This window comes from Anabrus simplex, chromosome 1 (assembly GCF_040414725.1).
Source record: "Anabrus simplex isolate iqAnaSimp1 chromosome 1, ASM4041472v1, whole genome shotgun sequence".
NCBI lineage: Eukaryota > Metazoa > Arthropoda > Insecta > Orthoptera > Tettigoniidae > Anabrus > Anabrus simplex.
Window position 1 is genome coordinate 483,872,512 of NC_090265.1, and position 24,509 is coordinate 483,897,020.

The window sequence follows — 24,509 nt, forward strand, 5'->3', positions numbered from 1 at the left end:
CACCTTCAGGAAAATTCACATACAGGGGTCTCAAGGAACCAATTGCTTCGGAAACTTTTCTAATATAGCGACAAATTGTTGATTTAGATACACTATTCACATCTGCTAGTACCAATTGAAAAGAACCAGTAGCATAAAAACGTAGAGTTAAAAGTAGTAGTTGTATCGGTGTTAACGGACGGTTTCTATTAGTAGGATATTCCAGTCTATTTTCAATTTGCTCTAAAAGTTTCAGTACTACTCTCTTGGAAAGTCTGTACCTAGTTACAAAATTGAAGTCATCCATTGAGAAGAAATTATCATTACGGTCAGAAATTGCACGTTCAGGTCCCAGATTTTCCAATAATTCTATATACAGTAATTCAGCATCAAAGTTTTCTCCCACATTCATGATCTTCTAAATAACGTTCTGTGAAATGCTTTAACACTTCCTGTAAAATGTCGGAACGCTTAAAACACTTTAAAAGAGATCTATAATTTCCAACTACTATTGAACACTGCAATATTTACAACACGGACACACCATTTTAAACGAATCGTCATATTTGAAGGTCGAAAATCGGCGCGTCAAAATTGACGGTGCGTTTGACGATCGTCAAAGTAAACAGACATTGAAGAAACGAAAAAATGGACGATAAACGAATCGTCAAAGTTAAACAGTCGTCAAATTCATAAACGAAGCTTGGTGAAACCGGCCATAACTCTTGTTGTGAAGAAAACGCGCTATACTCTAACTCTTTTAGCCTGCTGATTCTGTCTATTTCTACAGTGGAATAAGAAATGTTAACGAAATCTTCCTTTATTAGACTAAAAGAACAGTTGGAGCTATCTTAAAATTACTAACCCATACATAATAGCGAGATTAGCCCAGAAAATAAGGAAACTTATTATGCTACGAATCATTACATACAAAGCTTGTGAAATCGCAAGAATCAGTAATATACCACCCAAATGAGAAAAATAACTAAGATGGGCGAACTCTTGCTTAAGGATTCTTCTGTAGATAACGAACAGAATTTCTCGACGCAGACCTGAGGAACAGCTGTTGCAAAAATATGAAAAGGAAACTGTAAAACTTCACACGAAAATAATGGTATAGAGTGATTTCAGAAGAAGATTAGACCAATTTCACTGTTCAATGTACAATGAAGAAAGAACAGTACTTCCAAGTAAGGGATACATGTGTAATTCCACAACAAAACGTGTGGTTTCCTATGCCACACAGCAAAGAGTTTTTTGCTAGTTGCTTTACGTCGCACCGACACTGATATGTCTTATGGCGACGGTGGGACAGGGAAGGGCTAGGAGTGGGAAGGAAGCGGCCGTGGCCAGCATTTGCCTGGTGTGAAAATGGGAAACCACGGAAAACCATCTTCAGGGCTGCCGACAGTGGGGTTCGAACCTACTACCTCCCGAATACTGGATACTGGCCGCACTTAAGCGACTGCAGCTATCGAGCTCGGTACAGCAAAGAGTATAATGAGCTATCTTCAAATGAAAATGTCGTACTGGACTGGGAATAACCCAGATCTTAACCCTATCTTAGATGAGTTATACAGAAGCTCTTGAAAGCGTATAACCAAATATCAGTTAACAGAACGGTTGACTTTATTTTACGAGGGTCGAGTCATAAGTCATGGCAACTATTTTTTTTCTCGCGAACAGGAGACAACGCGGAAAATCCAAGATATGCATTTGGAAATATAGGGCATGTACTTATGCATAATGCCTGAAGACAAATTCTGACTTCAGGAAATTCTCGTAAGAATGAGGTCCTAGAGATCCTGGCTGCTCTTCGTTATTCTGCCATTGAACGAATTTCTATTTCCAAATCCTCAGTCTTTCAGTCCCTCCATACTGCCATTCAGCTGATGATCTTCATGAAAATGCAGTACAATGCGGTCATTTCCAATCGTGGCAAAGGACTTGAAGTTCATCGTGACAGTTGATACAAAAAATTACGAATCCTGCAATGGATCTATTTTGCACCTGCTTGTGTGAAGTAAGAAAGTAAGATACACCGAACTTCATGTAGACGATAATAAAAATTATTATTATTATTATTATTATTATTATTATTATTATTATTATTATTATTATTATTATTATTTGAAGAGGCGTACGTTAGAGATCGTCGGCTCCTAGTACATCCGAGATTCGTATGTTCGAACCTCATAGTGTGAACTGCAAACTTTAGACAACACAACGAAACAGTCATTAACTGGTAAAATGGAAATGTGATCAGTAGTATGAAAATAAAAAGGGCAAAACGAACTCGTTTACTGGACACAGAGAACGGTGATCGCGGTATTCGATAATAGAGAAGCTGCATTCCAAGCTAGAGTATGCAATAATGCAATACGAGGCTAATGTGACGTCACTGTAAGGAAACTTGCCGAGCAACAAGTTCCACGAAATGGAGCAGTGTTGAATCACCGGTTCGTGACGCGGTAAACGGGGCACTCGATGACAAACCACGGTATGATTAATTTAATAGTAATAACTATGACGGGCGACTGTTGTGGCCGTCTTCCTCCGGACACTACACAGTAATGGGTATCACACGATCGAAAGGAAAATCCTACCGTAATTGAAGTCAATTTTCGCGCCCGGAGCAGTCGACTTTTGTTTTTAAACAGAGGCAAATACCTCATTAGCATAGCAGACGAGAACCTATCCAATATTCACAGCCTACAGAGTGTATATGGCCACTATCGATTTCTAACAGTGTCTGGCATTCTTTCATATATTTACACACGCCACGTTCCTCTTGTCCTCGAACAATTCTGACGTTGACGGTATTAGGAATTTGTGTCTAAGGACTCTTATTTCTTTCATACATTTGTGGAAGGTCGGAGCCCTTATCCTTCATGGGGCAGATGACCTGTGTGATACCCTTATTAATTAAAATAACTACACTTGTTCAGCTTCTTTTGATATACATGGCGACTGTCAAAACACCTACTAAGCAACTACAATTCATTCAGTATTATGTGCAGCCCGCCTGGCGGCCATGATCGTTAAGGCGTGAAGTTTTTTAATGGCCTGACATCGTGGTTACCCGATTCGAGTCCCACCGGCGGAAAAAAAAATCACGATCAGAACGTTGGCCGGCAGAGTAGGAGAAATGGTGGTACACAATTTCTAATCACTAGATTGCGTGCCAAAAGCCTGCATTCAGTTCCAAACCTCTCCGCAGTGTTCATACGGAGTGGGGCTATCTGACGTTGTTGATGGTGATTCGTCCGCCGGATGGCGACGTTAAGCCTTGACCAGAACCCTTGGTGTTATTCGACAGGAGTAGGCTATGTCCCGACACCGGGTTTCACCCTCTCCCTACTTCATAATCATCATCACTTCACACCCAGATGCAAGTCAAGTACAGGATCTCCCTTATAAACGCAGACCGTCCAACGGCGTTTCTACTCTCCGAGACCTAAGCAGCTGTACGGAAGGCGTGCGCATAGTTCCTGACCTTGCAAGCAGCCTGCACGTGTTCGACCTAGCATCAATAGCCAGTCTGAATCTCAGCTGTTAACATGGTCAGACAGTTTTCATTGCAACACTGTATTTTCGTATGTAAAAATTTATTTTAGATAAGAGTCGATTCGACGGGGAAGCGATGCATTTGTTCAGCAATTTCCTGATGAAGTTCCACCTTCATGAGTACAGATTCACGTAAATAAATAAATATGAAACTACTGGCTCAGTGCTCAATAAAAAACACGCGCACACACGAACAGTTTCAACAGAGGAAAAGCTAGATGCCATTGGTGCGAATCTTAACGATCACCGAATAAATCACTCACAAAATTAACACAACAAGTAGGGGGTTTCCGTTTCTTCTGCACACAGAGCTACAAAGCTCTCACACATCAAACCGTACAGGTTTACACGGGCCCATTGTTTAAAATCTGCTGATCCAACCACGAGAGTGAGATATTGTGAGTGGTGTCTTGCATCATGACTGGTTGTTTATTCCACCCGCAGCTTGTGTTCTTTTCGGATGGCCGTGTGAACTACTGGTGTGCAGAAAATCCTAATGGTGTTTATAAAGTCCCTCATTTTGAAGGATGACACTTCCAGCATCTTTCATAAGGTAAGATGTTTTATAAGAGTGCATACGCGCTTAAAGCAGGGCGGCCGCGCGCCACGTTTAAGTTGGGCTGAGGCAGCTGCTGTAGTGCAGAGTACAAAAACCGTGCGCTCGGTCTGTGTTTAGAAGAGACACCCTGTATAAAGACCTGTACCAGTAATCTCTTAGCAGAAGCCAGGATATGCAGTTTTAAGACGACAACTGAATCAAGCCATAAAAACTCAGGACGTCCATGGATGATTCCTGAACTCCTCAACCTCATAAAACATAATAAAATATAGGGAAAACTAAGAGACAGCATTATAGGTTGGGATGGGGATACCAGTATGTCTCAGAATATCTAAAAGATGAATATAAAATAATCTGTAATAAGGTCACTAAACTTAAAAGTGAATATGAAAGTTCTTATTACAGTAACAAGTTAGTTTCTAGCAAAAATCCCTGGAAATTAGTTAACGAGATACTTCTAAAAACAAATAGCAATAGAAATAGGATCTAGCTGTTAATTTACCTATGCAACCAATACCAGTAATCCACATAGTTATCACACAGCGCCAAGAAATTCTTTATTCTTGTATCCAACTGATAACGAAAAAGTGTATGATAAAAGAAATAAAAAAATCCAGTAGTTCAAGAAGGCTTGCTCGTAGACGGTCAAGATTTTCTTCTGATGACGCAGAGGAAACGTAAAGAATTTCACCTTATTTTCTGGACACGGCATAAACCCAAAAGCCTATATTATGTCTACATACAATGCTGTTGAGGAAATTATCATTTAGACTGCAGGAAGCTCTTGATTTACGAACATTTGCTTCTAGGTTATTTATAGACTTAAGAAAAGCCTTTGACACAGTTGATCACGAGATCATAATAAGAAAACTGGAAGACCAGTAGTAAGAGGTGTAGCGATGAAATGGTTTAAGGATTATCCCAGTGATAGACCACAGTTTCATATAAAAATGCAAAATGTTTATCTCTTCCTATATCAATTGGAATTCCTCAGGGTTCAGTACTGGGTCCAATTTTATTTCTAATATTTGTGAATGATATAGGCTTCCTAAAATGACAAGGATAATTATATATTTTTTGCAGATGATATAAATATATTTTATGTTGTTACTTCTGCTAAAGAACTTGAATTTTTTCCAGTTCTTGAATCAAGTAATCCTGGTGAGGGTCCCATACACTGGAACCATACTCTAGTTGGGGTCTTACCAGAGGCATATAAGCCCTCTCCTTTACATCCTTACTACAACCCCTAAACACCCTCAGAACCATGTACAGAGATCTGAATCCTTTATTTACAATCCCATTTATGTGAATACCCCAATGACGATCTTTCCTTATATTAGCATCCAGATAATTACAATGATCCCCAAAAGGAACTTTCACCCCATCAACGCAGTAATTAAAACTCAGAGGACTTTTCCTATTTGTAAAACTCACAATCTGACTTTTAACTCCGTTAAATATCATCATACCATTGCATACTGTCCATCTCACAACATTATCAAGGTCATTTTGCAGTTGCTCACAATCTTGTAACTTATTTATTACTCTATAGAGAATAGCATCATCCGCAAAAAGCCTTACCTCTGATTCCACTCCTTTACTCAAATAATTTATATATATAAGAAAACAAAGGTCCAGTAATACTGCCTTGAAGAATTCCCCTCTTAATTATTACAGGGTCAGATAAAGCTTCGCCTACTCTAATTCTCTGAGATCTATTTTCTAGAAATATAGCAACCCATTAAGTCACTCTTTTGTCCAGTCAAATTGCACTCATTTTTACCAGTAGTCTCCCATTATCCACCCTATCAAATGCTTTAGACAGGTCAATCGCGATACAGTCCATTTGACCTCCAGAATCCAAAATATCTGCTATATCTTGCTGGAATCCTACAAGTTGAGCTTCAGTGGAATAACCTTTCCTAAAACCGAATTGCCTTCTCTCGAACCAGTTATTAATTTCGCAAACATGTCTAATATAAGCAGAAAGAATGCCTTTCCAACGCTTACATGCAACGCATATCAAACCTACTGGCCTGTAATTTTCAGCTTTATGTCTATCACCCTTTCCTTTATATACAGGGGCTACTATAGCAACTTTCCATTCTTTTGGTATAGCTCCTTCAACCAAACAATAATCAAATAAGTACTTCAGATATGGTACTATATCCCAACCCATTGTCTTTAGTATATCCCCAGAAATCTTATCAATTCTAAGCAGCTTTTCTATTTTTCAACTTTTGTATCTTATTGTAAAAATCATTGTTATCATATGTAAATTTTATTACTTCTTTAGCACTAGTCACCTCCTCTAGCTGGACATTTTCCTTGTAACCGACAATCTTTACATACTGCTGACTGAATACTTCTGCCTTTTGAAGATCCTCACATACACACTCTCCTTGTTCATTAATTATTCCTGGAACGTCCTTCTTGGAACCTGTTTCTGCCTTAAAATATACATACTCTTCCATTTTTCACTAAAATGTGTATGACTGCCAATTATGGTCGCCATCATGTTATCCTTAGCTACCTTCCTTGCTAGATTCAATTTCCTAGTAAGTTCCTCCAATTTCTCCTTAATTCCACAGCCATTTATAACTATTTCTTTCCAATCTGCACCTTCTTCTTAGTCTATTTCTCTATTATAATAAGGTTGGTCTTTACCATTACTTACCACCTTTAAAGGTACAAACCTTTTTTCACATTCCTCAGTAATTGCTTTAAACCCATCCCCGAGTCTGTTTACATTCTTATTTACCGTTTTCCACCGATCATAATTACTTTTTGAAAACAGCCTCATGCCTGCTTTATCAGCCATATGGTACTGCCTAACAGTCCTACTTTTAAAACCTTCCTTTCTATTACATTTATTTTTAACTACGACAAAAACAGCTTCGTGATCACTAATACCATCTATTACTTCGGTTTCTCTATAGAGCTCATCTGGTTTTATCAGCACCACATCCAGGATATTTATCCCTCTAGTTCGTTCCATCACTTTCCGAATCAGCTGTCCTTCCCATATTAGCTTATTTGCCATTTGTTGGTCACGCTTCCTGTCGTTCACATTTCCTTCCCAATTGGCATTTGGTAAATTAAAATCTCTCGCTACAATCACATTCCTTTCTATGTCGTTTCCCACATAGCTTATTACCTTATCAAATAATTCTGAATCCGTGTCAGCACTACCCTTTCCCGGTCTGTACACTCCAAAGACATCAAGTTGCCTATTATCTTTAGAAATGAGCCTCACATCTAAAATTTCATGTTTCTCATCTTTAACTTTTTCGTAGCTTACAAATTCTTCTTTCACCAGAATGAATACTCCTCCTCCCGCCATTCGTATCCTCTCTACGATACACACTCCGGTTCCGTGAGAAAATTTCTGCATCCATTATATAATTTCTCAGCCATGATTCAACTCGTATTACAATATCTGGTAAATATACATCTATTAAGTTACTTAATTCTATTCCTTTCTTTACAATACTTCTATAGTTCAACACTAACATTTTTATGTCATCCCTACTTGACTTCCAGATCTCTGAAGGCCATCAAAAGTATGGTTTCCCTTCACTCAATACTGTGTGTGAAGTCCCGGCTGTATTTTCTATTCCTACGAGCATAAACATACATACATATCATATCCAACATTTCATACTAAGGTTTTGAATAATAATAATAATAATAATAATAATAATAATAATAATAATAATAATAATAATAATATGATCTAAGCAGAACTGAGCCATCCCCTGTATATCGGTGCGATGAAGAAGGCGCCGATTACAAATATGATACGGAAAAGACTTCATACTTCATATTCATATATGGAATGAGTTTTATTTTTACTTTACAACGTAAACTTATTCATTATGTTTACCTTGAGTTGTTTTCTCGTGAATCTTACGTGAGCTGCACCCTTACCTGGAAAGAGAGAAGTAATGCATTAGTAGCCTATAAGAACATATTTTCACACTAGTAACAAAAGAAAAGTGTTCTTTACATTAACATGTACTAAAGTTTGGTGTAGTCTATGAAAGAATATTATATTAACACGAAGAACTGATGTCAGCTACGTTGTTTAATGTTTCCACTGATGTTGCAAATGCAAGTATTGTAAGGCATCTTAGTCAAGGCGCCTGTGCGCTAAGCCCATGTGAAGCCTACCTAATAACCGCCTGGCCGAACTGAGTGCACCGGCAATTAAAAGAATTATTCAAGTTCTTTTCTGCAAGTTGTTGAACGTTGCACTAGCTCAGATTTTCGGTGACGATGGGATAGGAAAGGGCTAGGACTGGAAACGACGTACCGTGGCTTTAAATAAGATACATCCCCAGCATTCGCTTAGCATGGAAATGCGAAACCACAAAAAACATCCTGACAGCTGCCGGTGATGGAGTTCAAACACACCATCTCCCAAATGCAAGCTTACAGCTACGCGGCTCGTACCAAGCAGCCAGTTCGCTCGGTCTTAAGGTAGTGGGGCGTGGGATATCTGCCAGCAGCCGAGAAGAGAAACTAGTGAAAAGCATTTCTGGCACAAAATGCAGTATAGCAGTCATTCCTGTGCGATCTCAATCATAGAGCAACACCTAAAAGTCATAATTTGTTTACAGAGATCATTAAAATAATAATAATAATAATACGACTGATTTTTACGTGCTATTAACTACCTTTACGGTTTTCCGAGGCACCGATGTACCCGAATTTTATCCCACAGGAGTTCTTACGTGCCAGTAAATCTATTGACAAGAGAATGGCGTATTTGAACGCCTCCAAAATATTGTATTACCGAACTGAGTCGGGATCGTAAACGCCAACTTCGGGTTACAAGGCCAGTGCTCTAGAGCAAAGTGGGGGGGGGGGGCTCCCCCCACCAATGAAGCGCAGAGTGTAAATGCTAGGGGGCGCGGCTGTGATCTGATTTGTAATTTGCATTTAATTATTGATAATGAATACATTTTTACGTTATATCGTATTCTGGCAACATATAGGCATTCATAAGTCATGAGCTTTCAAATGTTAGAAGCATTATAATTGAAATAAGCAATATAATGAAGAAATAGTTAGTGACAAAGTTTCTGAAGAGAAGTGAACTAATCATTCCCAGATTCCAGTAAATGCAACCATTAAACTTTTTCGTAATTTTCAATGTTCAATACCTTTGAATAAGATTAGTTTTAGAGCAGGCCTGCGAAAAAGTTCTTAATGCGCTGTTTTCTTTGATGATTGCATAACTTTGTTTCATGGTCATGCAAGAATATACAATCGGATGCACTTCCTGAGGTCGCGTGACTGTTCACATGAAAATTTCAACCCCGTGTTACATGTTCTCGAAGCCCAGCCGTCTGGATGGAGAGCTAGCCAAAAAGTCACTGCGTTATCGTGCCTCCCATAATAATAATAATAATAATAATAATAATAATAATAATAATAATAATAATAATAATAATAATAATTGCATAGATAGGCCTAAACATATGATCTCGTGAGCCGGTTTTTTGTGCGAAGGACGAATAGTTCAGAACAAGGAAGAATTAAAGGGGCTGGGGTGCTTAAGCAATTTTTCGTTCTAGAAGGGGGACGCGACAAAAAAGTCAAATCTGCTCATACTGGCCATTAAAATATTCAACCCGTGAAATTATATAATGAATAACAATGTAGAGGAATGCGTTCACCCTTCTCTCTGAAATGAAATGAAATGTCGTATGGCTTTTAGTGCCGGGATATCCCAGGACGGGTTCGGCTCGCCAGGTGCAGGTCTTTCTATTTGACTCCCGTAGGCGACCTGCGCGTCGTGATGAGGATGAAATGATGAAGACAACACATACACCCAGCCCCCGTGCCAGGGAAATTAACCAATGACGGTTCAAATTCCCGACCCTCCCGGGAATCGAACCCTGGGCCCCTGTGACCAAAGGCCAGCACGCTAACCATTTAGCCATGGAGCCGGACACCCTTCTCTCTGATGACCGCCCACAAAACGACCTCAGTTATGGCTTTACGACTGTTTCTACACACTATATTTACATTACAGAGGATATAAATATTTCGTGATGTTGCTCGAGAAATAGTCATTTTGTTCGAGTAATAGTAATTTCATCGGCAAAAGATGCAGAAAACTTCGAAAGAGGGTAATTACCAGGCTGTAGGTTTTCTTCTGATTGGTGTCATGCGTATGTAGTACACAACATGGCCATGACTGCGCTTGGTACGCCGGTATCACGACCGGGTCCCCCACTGTTCCAGTCAGATAAACAAAACAGAGAAACAGGCCACTGAACCTACGGCATGCGTGGGTTTAACAAGAACCGGTCAACGCTTTTCTAGACCTCCCATACCAAATTAGGAAAAACATCTCCATCTTCCGGATTGTAAAGATACTCTTATTATGTGCGAACTCAGGATTATTAAATTACTACTCGTCTGCAATAGTTCCAATTACGTAAGATCACAGACGTTAACGCCGGTTTCAGAGACAAACTGCGACTGTTACTTCAAAACCGTGTTATCCAACAGCTGGAAACGGATAACTAAACAATATTATCATCATCATCATCATCATCACCACCACCACCACTATCATTCGGTGCCCTATCGTGATCTAAGGTTCCCGCTCGGTTGGCCCATGTTCGACATGTGTCAAGAATTTAAGGCATCTGAAGGACTGGGACATGCTATACGATAAATGAGGACAGAAAGGGGCTCAAATCCCATTCTCGTCCATTTTAAGGGTAGTTTTCCTGTTTCCCCACCTCAACTCTAGGCAATACCAGACTGCTACCGAATACTACCGCATTCCTCCAAATCGCAGACCCAATAAACGGGGATGCTGATGTTGCAAGTCCTTTACACGATTTTTTCTACGTCGCACCTACACAGGTAGGCCTTATGGTGACGATGCGATAGGAAAAGCCTACGAGTATGAAGGAATCGGCCGCGGCCTTAATTAAGGTACAGCCCCAGCATTGGCTGGTGTGAAAATGGGAAACCACGGAAAACCATATTCAGGGCTCCCGACAGTGGAATTCGAACCCACTGTCTCCCGGGTGCAAGCTCACAGCTGCGCGCCTCTAACCGCACGGCCAACTCGCCCGGTATCACCACCACCACCATCATCATCATCATCATCATCATCATCATCATCTCTTACTGTCTTCACCAGTCCAGGAGCTCTCAAACTGTCCCAAATTGCCTTGAGACTCTTTCAATGCACTCAGCCACTGCAAAAAATTCAATTAGCAAGATTTATTTAAGGAATGCCAAAAGTTTCTTGCATTTTACTGGCTAGTGGATAGATGTTTATTGTGTGGTAAGTTCGACGAACGCTTTCACTCTGAATTATTCCGTACACAGACTGTTTCACATGGAACAAAGCTTAAAATCTATCATCAATATTCGTAGTTGTATTGCTGGTTAATCAATTCTGCTGAACAGTTTTGAAGTACAGTAAGGGAGAACACTGAACTAGTAGCCTCTTATTTTATCGGAGGGAAACAACAACAACAAAAACAACAAAACACAATGGCTAAAGTTAGTTCTTTGCGACTGCTCACGTAAATGGCGAAAGCTGTATCATCATCTACCGCTGTTCTCCATACCCTGGTGGTCACGGGTGCAAACTGTGTCGTACATGCGGACTTGGCTCCGTTTTACGGCTGGATGTCCTTCCTGATCCCAACCCTATATGGAGGGATGTATCCTCTATTGCATATTTCTGTGATGGTTGGTATTGTGCTGTGTTGTGAATGTATGAACATGTGTGTTAAGACAAACACACAGACCCCGAGGCAAAGGAATTAACCAGAAGTAGCAACACACCGCGACCCGACAGCGAATAAAACCCGGGACCCTCTGAACCGAAGGCTGCGACCTGAACATTCAGCCAAGGAGTCAGAGGGGGTTGTTAATAATAATTTATTCTATCGATATTCAAGAACTACTATTCATCAGTGATCTTCTAAGTCATCATTATCATCATTACTGTATTATTGCATGAAGCAAAGGGATTGAGTGGTCAACAATAATTACGTCAGTCTTAACTGTGTAGCTGTGGTGTCTCAAGTCACATTTGTAATAAACTGGTAGGCCTGGAATCAAAGTCTCCGTGCCACCCCGTATTTACCAAAGTTGAAGGAGAGAGCTTAACGCATTTCTCTTGTCAGTGTATTTACCTGAGGCTGTGTTCACCATGTTCCCGGTGCCAAATCAAAACTGATAGTGGAACTGGGAATCGAACCTGGGCCAACTTGGTGGGAAAACCACTTCAAACACCGTAATAAAAAGTTATCCTCTGCATACATAGTTCGTGTCCACGATCTTCTTCGACCATTGTAGAATCAAAGTACATGAGAGGCAAGATACCACCCACAGTTTTGTCAGTCATTAAAAAGGCCCAAACATCAAAATATACTACTAGTTTCTACGAATCTGAGTTGGAGGTCTCAGGATGAACCAACATTCATTGCTCCTACGTAGTTACATAACCTAAAACGGATTGGAAACTTTATATATTTAAAGCTAAAGGTTTAAGAATGCCCGGTTACCGAGCTCGATAGCTGCAGTCGCTTAAGTGCGGCCAGTATCCAGTATTCGGGAGATAGTGGGTTCGAATCCCACTGTCGGCAGCCCTGAAGATGGTTTTCCGTGGTTTACCATTTTCACCAAGCAAATGCTGGGGCTGTACATTAATTAAGGCCACGGACGCTTCCTTCCCACCCCTAGCCCTTTCCTCTCCCATCGTCGCCATAAGACCTATCTGTGTCGGTGCGACGTAAAGCAACTTGCAAAAAAAAATGCTCGTTTGGCAAATAAGCAGGAAATTCACAAAGATTAACTTATTTTTAAAAATACTGTGCTTGAAAAAGACAGACTGACCTTCGGTCCACCAATCCCCTCGATTCCGCAGATATTAAAACTTCTGAGACCTAGACCACCCATTTCCCATAGTTCATTGCCCATTCATAAACTTCGGGGGTTTTCATTTATTACAATTAAGTGGCAAGCCACACCAGACCAATATACTTTACATTTCTGGACCTATAAATCTATACCAGCAGTTCCGAAGCAGGCAAATTAAGTTCCTATCCCCTGAATATAGAGTTTACGGTAAACAGAGTCGTGGTCCACGGGAAATTACCAATACGCCTAGGAAATCTAACAGGATGTTACTGAAGAGAACAAACACTAATGAAGAATATTTTTTAATGTTCATATGAAGGACAGAAATCTGGAGCAACTTCAGATTCAACCTGGAATGTTGTGGTCACCAATTACGCCGCACTAGCAATTAACACCATCGGGCTGATCAAATGTGTGCGCGTGTGTGTGTGTGTGCTCTCTGTTTTAAAGAGGAAATATAATACAAAGCCCATACGCTTTAGTTCCGAAATAACTGAAGTTACTTTATCGTTATATAGTCGTGATATAAGTCGGTAGGTCTTCCCACTGCCATCCTCCCCTACGCAGGCCATTCAACTTGTTGATACTCGAGTGGGTTGAATACACACACACGGCTACTTTGTGGGCAGCGGCTTGGCGATATCGACTGTGTGAAGGCGTACTAGTTCTCTATCACCAATTAACAGGGTCCTATTTCGAGAATTGCAACTTGGAACGATAAGAAACAGGTCTGTGGGAGGAACCGGATGGAGGATTTAAAACAAGGAAACAATAAACATATCTACCACACCTAAGGTTTTTAATTTACACTTACAGCTGAGTGGTCAAACGTGTTGTTCCACAACTCCCATGCCTAATGAATACACTAAGGCGAAAGCACATACCACCAAATATATGGTTGCTATTGAAATGTGTAAAGTATTCGATCACAGTTTTAAGAGGACAGGTATAATTTTGACTAACTTTAATTTAATCAAATTAAAATTGCAATATATAAACAATTACGAATGTTATTTCAACAACATTCTGTATTTTATTTATTTAGCGTATGGCTACATCACTAACATGAATCCGTAACAATTTTGTACATAACGTTCAAATTAAATATCAACTATCTGAATTATTTTTCAAATTGTATATTAATCATTTACAGCTAAATTGGATTTACACTATAATACTACAATTAACGTAATATTTTGGTGAAAATACGTATATCAACATAATCGACATTAAAATATTCCCTTATAAAACGTTTTTCCTCACCGTTCACATATTTTTTTCTTTTCTTAAAGTTTGTACTATTAATTATTTCACTCATTCATTAAGGGAAATTACTCGTGTCAAAAAATGAGTCTGGGATATGTTGATTTACCAACTTTATTCTTTCGTTTAGCGACGAAGATATAAATTACCGCCGGGCTGAGTGACTCAGAACGTTGAGGCGCTGGCCTTCTTACCCCCATTTGGCAGGTTCGATCCTGGCTCAGTCCGATGGTATTTTTAAAATGCTCAGCCTCGTGTCAGTAGATTTACTGGCACGTAAAAGAACTCCTGTGGGACTAAATTCCGGCACCTCGGTGTCTCCGAAAAACCGTAAAAGTAGTTAGTGGGACGTAAAGTCAACAACATTATTATCATAAGATACTTCCCCTCCCGGCCCTGGAACGAGATAATCATCCATTATGGAGTGTGGTGCCTTTATGAATGTTGGAGGACTAAATGGCTTGAGCAATGTTTACAACATGAAAATATAGCCTACTGTTCAACTCCTGTAAGCTGAAGACAGTAGATCGAGCGTGTTCAACACTGTTAAGGTCTGATGAAAATAAGCTGGCGAAAGACATCCGTGGAACACTGTTCTCTGAATCACGACTCACATGTTCTAGATCAGTATAACAAGAGCATGAGCGGACATTATTTTTTTAACGGCGCATCGACACAAACAGGTTTTATGGCGACGATACGATACGGATGGGCTATGAGCGGAAAGGTACAGCCCCAGCATTTGCCGGGGGGTTCGAACCCACTATCTCCCAAATGCAAGCCGACAGCTATGTGACCCAAACTACGCAGCTATTCGCTCGGTTTCCCGAAAGTTCCACAGCCAATTAGTTTCATAAACAATTTTGAAACAGCCCCTTTTTTTCAAAGACTTCCCCAAAAAAGTGCATTTATTCCGCAAAAAATTACTTTCTGCAACTAAAGATCTCGTAAGATTAACGGTTTATTGTTTTACAGTTTTCTTTACGTCGCACCGACAAAGACAGGTCTTCTGGCGACTGTGGGATAGGAAAGGGCTAGGAGTGGGAAGGAAGCGGACGTTGCCTTAATTAAGGTACAGCCCTAGGTACAGTCTATTATATTCGAAGAAGACACGCTTGAGGTTGAAGGAGAGCTATCAATACACGCTCCCCTCCTCACGTGTGGAGTTTTTACGATGCCTTCCTACAGAGGCTAGCAAGCACGAACAGAAAATCACAAGAGTGAAAGTATGAAATTGTCCAACAAAGAATTTTAAACCGTTTACCCCGAATGTAATTAGTAAACTCGTGTCCTTATTCCGAGGTGATGCAGTTTCTTTCAGGTACACCCCCAAAGCTGCTTGTACCATTTCAACCCCATACAAGCCCTCCTGCCATTCTTAAATCTCTAACAGTACCGGGAATCGAATCCTAGCCCCCGAGGAGGGCAGGTAATAGCATTAACCGTTACGCCACGGACACAGACCGAATTTAATTAATACAGAGAGTCAGATACGCAGTGATGCTAAATCCACATCAGGTTCGATATTTGTCCGATAGGAGGTGTCGTGTTGGCCAGTTTAACATCACTTTTACCGAGCTCGATAGCTGCAGTCGCTTAAGTACGGCCAGTATCCAGTATTCGGGAGATAGTAGGTTCGAACCCCACTGTCGGCAGCCCTGAAAATGGTTTTCCGTGGTTTCCCATTTTCACACCAGGCAAATGCTGGGGCTGTACCTTAATTAAGGCCACGGCCGCTTCCTTCCCACTCCTAGCCCTTTCCTGTTCTATCGTCGCCGTAAGACCTATCTGTGTCGGTGCGACGTAAAGCAAAAGTAAAATCACTTTTGGTGCACCCATTTTTGCTACTGGCCTCATTCGAATTGTGACACTGCACCAAGAAGGATGGTAAAAAGTGGATGTCACCGCTCGGTGCTGGACTGAATCAGAGTGATCTGTACAGAGCTTGGAAACATGTCAAAGAGGCACACACGGTTGCAGATTGAGTATTAAACTGTCACATACTAAACGACAACTTTGCGTTCAAAATCTCGCATTACCAATTTTGTTCCTTGATGCGTTTCTGTTCCTTCTGCATAGCTGACTGCATGATTTCTTTCTTTGTATATACCCTTCGTAATGAAGAATGTACGTATATAGACATAGGAAAATTAAAAAAGTACTAAATCAGAACACAAAAAACTTTTCTTTGAGCACTGTACATAGAAAATTATCTCCTGCTGAAGTTGTGGGGAATCTTTGTGGGAATTAGCTGGAATATTTTTCAGTCACTCTCGAGAGACACTCTTTCTTAAATTCTACCGATCGGGAAGAGCCGCTTTCTCTTAACTCGTTTCGTAGAATTCGGGGAGGATGTTCTGTGGCAGTCCTTTTTAGATTAGCGACAATTCACAAGATTTCAGCTATTCCACATTCGCTCATGACAATGTTCAGGCTCAGCAGGACCCTACAAAGGGGCACAATTTCAGTTTCGTTAGTTACAGTTCGAGTTGAACATTCACATTTCATCTTTTACTTACAAAATGTATTTTTCTTTCTTCTGCGGGCATTGTCTGTAAAGCGGAATACCATGTCTGTAGAACGCTTCCTCTGCCACGAGAATTGATCAATTCGGCCGAGTGATAAGGTCACGGAAGCTGGAAACAATGCACATTAGCACGAACGAGACCGAACGATATGGCTGCATGTTTCAGGCCGTGTAATTGTTAGCATGCATTTAGGAGATGGTGGGTTCGAATCCGTGGTTTTTCATTTTACATCAGGAAAACGCTGGGGCTATAACTTCATTAAGGTCATGGTTGCTTCCTTCCAAGGTGTAGCCCTTCCTCACTCCATAGTTACCAAGAAACTGTACGAGTTGGTGGGAGGTTAAACATCTAGAAAGAAAGAAAGAAAGAAAGAAAGAAAGAAAGAACAAACAAGCACGAAGGTAATTCATCTGTTAAGAGGCATATCTATTTTTGAATGTGGAACTGAGGGTTGATTCGGGCAAGATGTGTGAGCGGTGGTGGTAGTGTTTTAAAAGGAAGTACCAACGGACAACCATCAACTCTTAACTTTAAGCAGCGGAAGAAATGGAAGAGGTCCGGCACTTCGAAGAACGAAGGTATCGGCAAAATAAATGGAAGGGCCTGAAAGGCGTGAAAATGAAAGACTCCCCTAGGGCCTCGCACACTCAATACGATCGGGATCGGAAAAGAATACGAACTGACCACGAGAGGTCGGATAGAATGTCGTATAAAAGTGCGGAGCCTGGCACAAATAAGTGGAAGCAATGCCAGGACTTAAATAAGGGCCCCGTGGTCGCCAGCCCACGCTGCCGAGATGAGAGTCCTCCTACGCCCCCCTTCAGTCGCCTCTTACGACAGGCAGGAGATACCTTGGATGTATTCTGCCGCCCCAACCACAGGGGTCAAAATGGGTCAAAGAAATGGATTGGGAGAATACGATTTGTAACTTAACGAAGGTACCGTGGAACTACTGTGGATAGGAACTAGAGATTTGAAAAAAATTGTCCCTCAGTTACACAACTCATTTTTCTGAAGAAAAAAACTTTTTAAAGAGACTGCTACAAAAACTGGGGCACCAGGAGGAGAAAAAATGTACCTACGGCTAAGTCCGTGACCGAAGCAATCATCTGTGCTCTCAGCTGTCTGGTGCAACTCTGGAACCTCGAAGAGTTCACCTCAAGACATCAAGAACCTAGTCACGTCCCTCGTGAGATACGCAACTTGGCCACAGCTCCACTTCACTTAACTCAACGAGCCAGTGATACGTTTCCTTATTACCACAACTGGCGTGGCCCATGGCAACATCCGCAATGTATCTTTACTAGCATACCACTGTTCACGAATCGCTTAATAAGTTGACTCTCTTACACGTCGTGTGCACCACACCACGGGAGATAAGTAGAGGAAGGCAGATTAAAATAAACAATTCTATATTAATGTCCTTGGTTCAGAACCATATTTATCGGTTACCACATTTCATACACATATATTGTTATACTAATGCTTGTTCCTGGACGACGAATTATTACACTTGTCAACCCTAACAAGCAATTATTTAAAAATAACCATAAACATGGCTTCCGATTGAGGTATCTATATAAAATACAAAAAAAAAAACCTCAATCGTCAAGAATTACCATTGTTTCGTCCCAGTGCGGCATGGGCTCGTCAGTTGGATACCGCACCTTCCTAAGATACTGGCCGGCTAGCACTGGGGCGAAACACTGGTAATATTTTACGATTGAGTTTCCTGAATTTTATTTAATCAATGATCACTTTTAATAAATTAAAATGTGTATGGTAATGTTAAGGTTATCCAAGGTGATAACTGGAAGGTAAACTTCACATGAAAATTACTAGTTTCCAAGTTGTGAGTCATTCAGACAGATCTCATTTTGTGTAAAATACATACCTATATTTAATATTTACATTTTATCTCCGCATTATAAAAAATATAATTTCGTTTAACTAAACAGACCTTCCCGTATCATAGATGCATTACAGACCATTAGTTCAATGTCTGTCTGTAGGTAGGTAGCGGTAGCGGTTATTCTTTTAAGGCTAAGTACAGTATGTGGCAAAACAAACAGTACTGAAATTACAAACATGCTCTGGACATCAAGATACGTGATCATAACATGGTCCGGCTCCATGGCTAAATGGTTAGTGTGCTAGCCTTTGGTCCCTGGGGTCCTGGGTTCCATTCCCGGCAGGGTTGGGAATTTTAACCATCACTGGTTAATTTCGCTGGCACGGGGGCTGGGTGTATGTGTTGTCTTCATCATCATTTCATCCTCATCACGACCCGCAGATCGCCTACAGACGTCAAATCAAAAGACCTGCGCACCTGGCGAGCCGAACATGTCCTCGGTCACTCCCGGCACTAAAAGCCATACGCCATTTCATTTCATCATAACATGCAGGGCGACGACGGCAACACGTATCTACTGTAACTGCGCCGATACAGCATGTGTTCTAAATGTGCACCGTCACTTCTGTCCGACACGTTGACTGAATGACCAGCGTACTGAATCTCGGTTCAGAGGGTCCCGGCCGGGTCGGGGATTTTAACCTTCATTGGTTAATTCCAGTGGCTCGGGGGCTGGATGTTTGTGTTGTCCCTAACATCCCTGCAACTCACACACCACACACAACACTATCCTCCACCACAATAACACGTAGTTACGTATCTACCGGGCGAGTTGGCCGTGCACTTAGGAGCGCGCAGCTGTGAGCTCGCATCCGTGAGATAGTGGGTTCGAACTCCACTGTCGGCAGCCCTGAGGATGGTTTTCCGTTGTTTCCCATTTTCATACCAGGCAAATGCTGGGGCTGTAAATTAATTAAGGCCACGGCCGCTTCCTTCCCATTCCTAGGCCTTCCCTGCCCCATCGTCGCCATAAGACCTATCTGTGTCGGTGCGACGTAAAGCAACTAGCAAAAAAGTTACATACACATGGCAGATGCCGCCCACCCTCATCGGGGGGTCTGCCTTACAAGGGCTGCACTCTGCTGGAAATAGCCACATGAAATTATTATTACCGTCACTTCTTACACATTGTTTATAACTAAGGTTCGGATGTTAAGGAAAATACATATTTCTTTCTTGAGGTTATTTTACCCGAAATCTGAAAAATAAGTGTGAATGATGGGTCCCTGACCCCATAAAGCAATTTGATGTTGCATATAAATGCATATTTCGGCCATTTTTATTGCTTTGCTCATGTTTTGCTCATTTTTCTGCTATAAGGTCATATTTGGTTATATTTTGAGCATTCTCGTTCAAACTGAAGCACCATTTTTAACGAGGTACGTGTTGTCTACGTCGATTTTCAAACACATTACTTTTTGTGTCCTTGAGCAACCTGTGCTCATCAACATGTTCCACAATCGTTATCAATAGAGTTCCCGAAAAAGGCAGTAGATTTAGAAGACATGATTCCAATAAAGAGATGATGTACGAAAACACACCGACAGATACCAAAAAGCATGGTCATACCGTACGTAATTTTTGGTTCCTCTTTTAGAAAAACAGAGTCAGAACGGATTGTCTGCATGATTAAATGTGCCTGTTGTAATATCGCTAATCACTTTTGACACCTTTAATGTTAGTAATACTCTTAATACTTACAACCTATCCCTAAAACGTTTACCTTAAGTCATATTTTACCTTCTTTTAAGGTCATATTTAGCTGGCTTTTAGGGCATATTGGCTTGCATATTTTATACTTATTTAGGTCATAAACTTCTGAACTCTATTGATAACGATTGTAGAACACGCTGGTGAGCACAGGTTGCTGCAAGGATAAAACTTTATTTCAATGATTTGTTTTAGGCGCACCAACAGAGATAGGTCTTATGGCAACGATACGATAGGAAAGGGCTAGGAGTGGGAAGGAATCAGCCGTGGTCTTAATTAAGGTACAGCCCCAGCATCTGCCTGGTGTGAAAATGGGAAACCACGAAAAAACTATATTGAGGGCTGCCGACAGTGGGGTTCGAACCCACTATCTCCCGGATGCAATCTTACAGCTGCGCGCCCCTAACCGCGCAGCCCAACTCGCCCGGTGGACACAAAACCTGACTATTTTTTTCTGGAAATATTCCTAAATGGGCCATCTGATCGGAAAACTGTTTATATTCACATGTCCCACATGTAAGCATCTGGGGGCACGAGATCCGGAGTTACGGAGAGTGAGGGAATTTAAGCGACCTCCGAAGGTGTATTGCAGAAGGGGAAGTGACCACCTTGCTGCTGTTGTTGCAGTAGCAAGCTTCTGGCAACATTATGTACTGTCTGATGTTCATGTTTGTTTTTCCGCATCAAGCAACCATTCCCACTTAACAAAAATCAAAGGGAAATATGAATGAGGATAACTGCAAAGGAAAGGGAAGGAAAGGGCCATGAAGGGCGTGAAAATGAAGGACGCTCACAGTTTCGCAAACCTAATATCGTCGGGGTCGGAAATGAATAGGACTTAGCCACGAAAGGTCGGATAAAAAAAAGTGAGAATCCCGGCATAAACCATGTCATGTAATAATAATGTTATTTGCTTTACGTCACACTAACTACTCTTTTACGGTTTTCGGAGACGTCGAGGTGCCGGAATTTAGTCCCGCAGAGGTTCTTTTACGTGCCAGTAAATCTACCGACACGAGGCTGACGTATTTGAGCACCTTCAAACACCACCGGACTGAGCCAGGATCGAACCTGCCAAGTTGGGGTCAGAAGGCCAGCGCCTCAACCGTCTGAGCCACTCAGTCCGGCACCATGTCATGTGGTCGCTAGTTGACGACCCCTGGGCTTTCCTCATTTTAGTTGCATCTTACGACGGGCAGAAAGTATGGTGGGTGTATTCAACCGCCCTCAACAACCAACTTTTATGAAATTCGCCATATATTTTACAACTAGGCTAAGCAGCATTTCAATATTCAAAGGAGGAAGAGGGTTAAGACGGGAGATGAATTTGTTTTTTGCTGATATTTTGAAAACAGTCCGTTTTACTTAGAAATGTTTCAAACCGTACTTTAACATTTTTGTCATCGCAGCTTTCTTAATAAAGCCAACCCTGACTGACACAAATGCGAATAACTTAGGGAATTGTATTTTGTTCACAATGAAAAATAAGGTCACACTGAATGGCTATACAGTAATTGAATTGCATGCTCTGTATCTCCTTTGCAGCCACTACTGCTGCAGTTGTACAAAAGCTAACCAGTCAACCAGCGACGAATATAACAACTAGTTTATACGGCATATAAAACTAAGAAACTGGACGGAGTGTTCGTAGAATTGGCTGAATCCCAGCGATCTCTTCGCATATTATATGTATTTCTGTACCTGCCAGCAAGCTGACCATACTTCGACCCCTTTTTCAAAGCAAATGAGATATTCGAAATTGAAAGTTATGTCCTTACTTTTCATGTCTACCTGGGTGGAATCGTCGAACTACACTGCATACTCAATACTATCCATTATTTTTAATTTCGCGTGTTCTGGTACAGTCCTTTATAAGACAAGCCCTTCGACGAGGGTGGAGGCATCTACCATGTATAGGAAACTGCATGTTTGTGTGTTGAAGGACATTGTTGTGTGCGGCGTATGAGTTGGAGCACTAGAGGTCTGCAAACCACCCAGTTCGTTCGCCCACTCTAATTTCACCCTCATAGGCGACCATATGAGCGGGTTAGCTAGCAGCATGCGGCTGCTGCGCTTACGGACAGTACCAACGAAGTTACGACGAACGAACTTAAAAGGAGCGAAGAAATGAGAGTGGCTGGCTATAAAAATGCTGAACATGCACACATTTTTAACGAAATTTTAACTGAAGTAATGTAATTACGAACTTACTAGAAACACTTTGAGATCAACTTGTCAAGATAGTAGAAGCAGAACATTAAGTTGCACTGTCTTTCACATCGTCACAAACATTCATTATTTTTGTGTTGTCAGTTTTAGCACAGAATGAATCAAGAGAGCGTCATTTACTACATCTTGGTTAAACGAGCTCCTTTCATCACTAATTACGTTACCAGCTGAACTGAAATTTCTTTCACTTGCCGCATAGGAGGCTGGAATAGACAATACCTTCTTCGCTAGCAGAGTAAGTCTTGGATATTCTGTGCTGTTATTCCTTCATCATGCAAAGGGAATCGTCATCAGAAAGGTGATTGTTAATGGGCTAAATAAATTGTTGTAGGAAGAACAATTGCAACGTTTAATCGGCCATAGTCTGCACCAACATTAACTCTCTTTGTGAGATAGATCTTGGAACCCTATTGTAGAAACAACCGCAAAGGGACGGAGATCTGTTGCACATATTTTGACGCATTTCTATGTAATGTTTTGTTTGATATCTTATGGTACTATATTTGATGAAATGAAATATCGTATGGCTTTTAGTGCCGGGATATCCCAGGACGGGTTCGGCTCGCCAGGTGCAGGTCTTTCTATTTGACGCCCATAGGCGACCTGCGCGTCGTGATGAGGATGAAATGATGATGAAGACAACGCATACACCCAGTCCCCGTGCCATTAGAATTAACCTATTAAGGTTAAAATCCCCGACCCGGCCGGGAATCGAACCCGGGACCCTCTGAACCGAAGGCCAGTATGCTGACCGTCCAGCCAACGAGTCGGACACTATATTTGATGGAAACACTCTACGAGGCCGCACTTTACACACGTGTGCTTCCATATATAGGATATTAGATGCAAACGTCAATAAGGAAGCACAACGTTTACATGGCACATATCTTACATGTTGACCATTCGTAGTTGTTACTAGCAAGAAGTATTCCCACGCTTTGTCTTCATCCTTTCTTCCTTTATTAATTCATAAGCTTTCATCTCAAGTTTTGCTTCCACCGTATCTTTGGTCTCCCATGCCATGTACGCAATGAATGGCGTAGTGATGGCGAATGTGAATGAGGCGGACCGAATGTAGTGCGTTCGCTCAGACCGTCAAGCGCCAAGCGGTCAGACAATAGTACCATCACTCGACCGACCGTAAACGAGGAATGCAGACCTATATCCTCTTTGATGTAGACCTTCATTGAGGACATCACATGCATCAGTCTCCGAACCAAAATAATTAACCATTTACGATCAATATACCTCGAACGAGGACAAGACGCTGACCACTCAACCATGGAGCCGAAACTATTGATAATGTCCAGCTACTTAGCATTACCTGACACGATACTACAGTATATAGTCCAACACAGTCGAAAGGCAGAGAGAAATGACGAGCTCAAAGGCTGAAGCATGGTACTGCTGGTGGTATCACTCGCCTGGAGAGTCATATGAACGTTTATGCAAGCGATGTCTTATCTCGTCAATTTAAGAGGAACCGAAAGTAACTTCACATTACGCGATAATTCTCTTTCAAGTCAAGTCTATTAGAACCGACGTAGATTAATTTGAATGCTAATAGCTACTGCTGTATTGGTAAACTAAAAGACAAAATTTATAAATAGTGCTGAAACCCGCCGTGATTAAACGTAAACCTCCCGAATGTAGAACCATCGTTCCATCACGACGAGGCACGGGAGTTATTTTTTTCGTTTTCCGAGTCTAATCACCCACATGCGAAGTGCCTAATTTCTCAATCGAACGTTTTCCTTAGGAGGATGAGATTAGCCGAACAATTTATATTCCAGATTCCGCATTAGGAACCTTATCTTCCAGAGTCCTCATTGTTCGCTTTGTCGGACAGGAA

The 24,509-nt window shown here is 41.2% G+C and overlaps 1 protein-coding gene across 2 annotated transcripts in view; it reads right to left on the reverse strand.

Moving 5' to 3' along the window:
- Nucleotides 1–24,509, reverse strand: part of LOC136856987 (unc-112-related protein) — a 531,599-nt gene that overhangs the window by 90,477 nt on the left and 416,613 nt on the right. The window contains exon 1 of one of the 2 annotated variants that reach the window (XM_067135310.2): nucleotides 7,995–8,018. The exons of the other annotated variant lie outside the window; for it this stretch is intronic. The gene's annotated coding sequence lies outside the window, so the exon portion shown is untranslated. Of the gene's footprint in view, nucleotides 1–7,994; nucleotides 8,019–24,509 lie in introns of those variants that run through there. 2 annotated transcript variants of the gene reach the window in all.